This window comes from Rana temporaria, chromosome 7, assembly GCF_905171775.1.
Source record: "Rana temporaria chromosome 7, aRanTem1.1, whole genome shotgun sequence".
Taxonomy (NCBI): Eukaryota; Metazoa; Chordata; class Amphibia; order Anura; family Ranidae; genus Rana; species Rana temporaria.
Window position 1 is genome coordinate 122,323,514 of NC_053495.1, and position 4,613 is coordinate 122,328,126.

Below are 4,613 nucleotides of genomic sequence, written 5' to 3' on the forward strand. Positions count from 1 at the left end.
AAAGTGCATTTGCGACATACTCCTTCATGGCCTTATCCTCCAAGACCAACAAAGGGTAAACCTGCCACGAGGGGGTATGGCACCAGGTTGAAGTTTAATTGCGCAATCATACAACTGGTGTGGAGGCAAAGTACCGGCTTGACCTTTGTCAAAGACATCGCTAAAATTGCGGTACTCCTCAGGGAGGAGAGTGAAGAGGTGCACAGGACCTTGGCTACCTTCTGAAAGCATCTTTTACTGCATTGTGGCGACCAGGACAGAACCTCAGTATGGAGCCAATCAAAAGACGTGTTGTGCCTTTGTAACCAAGGATACTGTAACTAATAACCAGCAGAAACTTAGGTGAGGAAATAACTTAGAATTGGATTATCTCATGGTGAAGAGCCCCTACGGCCATGGACATGGAGTCACATGGGTAGGCTGTAGAGGTCTCCCGTCAAGAGCCTCAATGGCAAGTGGAGTGTCACGCAACTGCAGCGGAATCACAACTGCATCAATGAACAGGCCTGCAGCCATGTATCTCGGCGGATGACTCAGCCCAAGAAAGGATAGCCGAAACCAGGGGCCTATCCTTCTGCATAGCTGGAGAGGAAACATATGGCGTTAAACTTGCAGTAACGCACACAGAACTATGTGGCGTTAAACTGGCAGTAACGCACACAGAACTATATGGCGTTAAACTGGCAGTAACGCACACTGAGCTATATGGCGTTAAACTGGCAGTAACGCACACAGAAGTAAATGGCGTTATCTTGCACTAATGCACACAACTATATGGCATTAAACGGGCAGTAACACACACAAAACTATATGACGTTAAACTGGCAGTAACACACAAAGAACTATATGGCGTTAAACTGGCAGTAATGCACACAGAAGTGAATGGCGTTAAACTGACAGTAATGCACACAAAACTATTTGGTGTCAAACTTGCAGTAACGCACAAAACTATGTAGCGCTAAACTGGCAGTGTGACGGTATCGGTATGATATCCCCGTCAACGTTCCCTTCTTCCCATAACGACAATCACCCCAATATTCCACGAGGAGGGATATCCCTGGAGTCGCCCAGAAAGCCACACATGAGACCAGCTTACTGCTAGAACAAGACACTTTATTGACACAAAAACTCAGCTTATATGTGGTTACAGCCTGTTAGGAACGCCCCCCTCACACAGTGGGGTTTCCCATACAGATTATAGGAGACAAGTCGGAGCCGACCCTGCAGACACGTTTCTTTAGATAAAGACATCAGCGGAGTTAATTACTAGGTGTAACAGCCTGACCACAATGAAGCAATCAGAATAATTAACATGAGCCACTTCTAATCATTGTAAACAGTAAGGCCGGTCTCCTTCCCACACACAATAAATCAATTACCATTTGAACTAGGGAGCTGGCTGAGGAAGGGTCATTAACATGTCAATAGCTTGTGACACATGAATCCATCTAACCCACAATTTAACCAAGCAGGGAGATTTACACTGACATCCTTCACAATGGCCCCCCTTTTTCTCCCTGCTCCGGCAAACCCGGTTGGACCTTCCCTGGTCCAGTAGGGTTGACGGGTTCAGAGCTTTTAGTCCGAGGTTAACTCCGTTTGGCGTGACTGACCTCCATTGGTAACTGCTTCCGACTCAGGTATGCCACCGGGTCGTCAGATCACACGCCGGTCAGTCCCCAAGTCTTTGTGCGATCTGCAAAGTCACCAGAAGTCAGTGTGAAGACAGCGAATGGGTCTGTGCGCCGCCGTCTAGGTGTCCCGCTATGGGAGGGGGCAGGTTATGGCTCTGAAGTGACAATCACAGGAGATTCATAAAAAGAAAAAGTTATATTTGTTGAAATGCTGTAGCACTGGTGCTCAGAGTCCGGGGGGGGGGGGGAGAGGGGACTCAGAGCCCCATAAGGTCAGCCACCCCCTGCTCCCTCCGCAGCCGCCGGTTCTCCTCTTTGAGCTTCTCCAGCTCCATCTCCAGTTCATGGAGCCTGGGGGGGTCAGCCCGCTGTGACCTCAGGTGGTTGTTCTCCTCCTCCATGCGGCTTATGCACTCCTCCAGCTCTATGTGCTCATGTCCTGCAGGCTCTCCACGTGGTCCTTCATCCTCAGGAACTGGGTGGTTGTGTAAGGAGCCACCGGTGGGCCCTTGGCGAACATCTCGGCCCGCATCTGGGGCGCCCGCTGCGATTCCATCTCCTCCAGTCGCTTCTTCTCCTCCCAGGTCCGCTGGTTATATGACTTCCAGGACCTCTTCTTCTTGGAGGGTAGCTGGCGGTGCCTCTTTCTGCCCAGCTCCCTCCAAGACCCCTCCGGCTCATGGCGGTCGCCCATGACCAGCTGACAATGGTGTTCCCTGTTGTCCGTAATAACAGATTGTACCATGAGGGCTTCGTAAGGGGTGCCAAATGGTTCTTCCTGACCCAGCTCCTGGGGATCCCAAGCTGAGTCTACACAATGGGCTGCTGCTGGTGGGCGGTACCCCGGTTGAGACCAATTTGACCTGGTGTTGTCGTTCATGGGGCAATTCTGCTTGAAGTGACCCAACTGTTTGCACCGGAAGCAGCGTTGTTCGTTGTCCTCCTGGCGTGGGTAGCGAGGGCTAGATGTCATCGGTCTGTTAGGCGGTTGGTATCTAGCGGCTGGTGGGTGTGAGGGCGCCGTTGGTTGTGGAGGTTGTACCCGTGGTGTGACCTGGTTTGTCTTGCGAGTATCCGCATATTCATCCGCCAACTTCGCGGCCTCTGGTAGAGTCATGGGCCTGCGATCTCTCACCCAATCTTTGACATCCGTCTGGATGTGATTGTAAAATTGCTCCAGGAGCATTAGTTGCAAAATGTCCTCTGCGGTGGTGGCCTGGCTGCTGTTAACCCAGTTAGAGGCCGACAGGGACAGCTGGCATGCCCATTCTGCGTAAGAGTCTTTCGTGGTTTTGCGTGAGTCCCTGAACTTCTGTCGGTGGGACTCTGGGGTTACGGCATAACGAGCCAGGAGCGCTTCTTTAACCCTGGCGTAGCTATGGATATCCTGATCTGGCACGGTCCGGAAAGCATCAGAAGCTTTGCCTGACAGTTTGCCTGACAATATTGCAACCCACTCTCTTCTAGCTATTCGGTGCAGGTTACATTGTCGCTCAAAATCCGCCAGGTAGTTATCAATCTCACAGTCCTTTTCATCAAAAGCTTTAAAAGCGCTAAACGGAATCTTCCTTGCGTCTGCTGTGCTGTACTCACTGTTCGTAGAAGGTGCGGCTGCTTGTTGGACTGCTGCCAGTTTTAACTGTAGCTCTGCATCTCTTATTTGTTTAGCCTCCTCCGCTAACAGGTCCATCACTTTCAGAACCACATCCGGCGTTGGGTTCGGGCCGAACCACGCTAGCTTCTCTCTCATTAGCTTGTTGGTTGGTGACTCCTCCTGAATCACTGGTGTCTCCATCTCTTGTACTGCTGGCGTTGCTGCAATCCCGTTCTCCAGGTCTAGCTCCATTAATTCTGCTATGATGACCCGCTTGGTTTTGTTGCTAGCGATCCTTCCACGAACTTCCAGTAGTTCTTCCAGTGTCTGCTTGGAATCCGGGTGTGAAGGGGAATAGAAGGGAAGATCCCGCTGCTACCAACCAATTGTGACGGTATCGGTATGATATCCCCGTCAACGTTCCCTTCTTCCCATAACGACAATCACCCCAATATTCCACGAGGAGGGATATCCCTGGAGTCGCCCAGAAAGCCACACATGAGACCAACTTACTGCTAGAACAAGACACTTTATTGACACAAAAACTCAGCTTATATGTGGTTACAGCCTGTTAGGAACGCCCCCCTCACACAGTGGGGTTTCCCATACAGATTATAGGAGACAAGTCGGAGCCGACCCTGCAGACACGTTTCTTTAGATAAAGACATCAGCGGAGTTAATTACTAGGTGTAACAGCCTGACCACAATGAAGCAATCAGAATAATTAACATGAGCCACTTCTAATCATTGTAAACAGTAAGGCCGGTCTCCTTCCCACACACAATAAATCAATTACCATTTGAACTAGGGAGCTGGCTGAGGAAGGGTCATTAACATGTCAATAGCTTGTGACACATGAATCCATCTAACCCACAATTTAACCAAGCAGGGAGATTTACACTGACATCCTTCACAGGCAGTAATGTACACAGAACTATATGGTGTTAAACTGGCAGTAACGCACACAGTAGTAAATGGTATTAAACTGGCAGTAATGCAATCAAATAGACGGTGTTCAACCATCACTACACTGACGCTATCTGAACTGTTTCTACTCTAGCTATGCACTAATGTAAAGATTACTGACACAATTTCACCACACTACACTGAAACTATATGAGCTGTCTATACTCTACACTAATGTATGTATGAATGACACTGTCTCACTACACTACAGTGAAACTATCTGAGCTGTCCCTACTCTAGCTGCACACTATACAAAGCTGTATGATGGTCCTCTTCACTACACTCACACTATCCCTAGACTGACACTAAACTAATATTCTACACTGACAATTGAAGTAAAATAGCACAGTATAGCACACTAACAAATAGCACTGAACAGAGTCTTGTTCTATCTCTCTGCACGCCAAAATCACACTGAA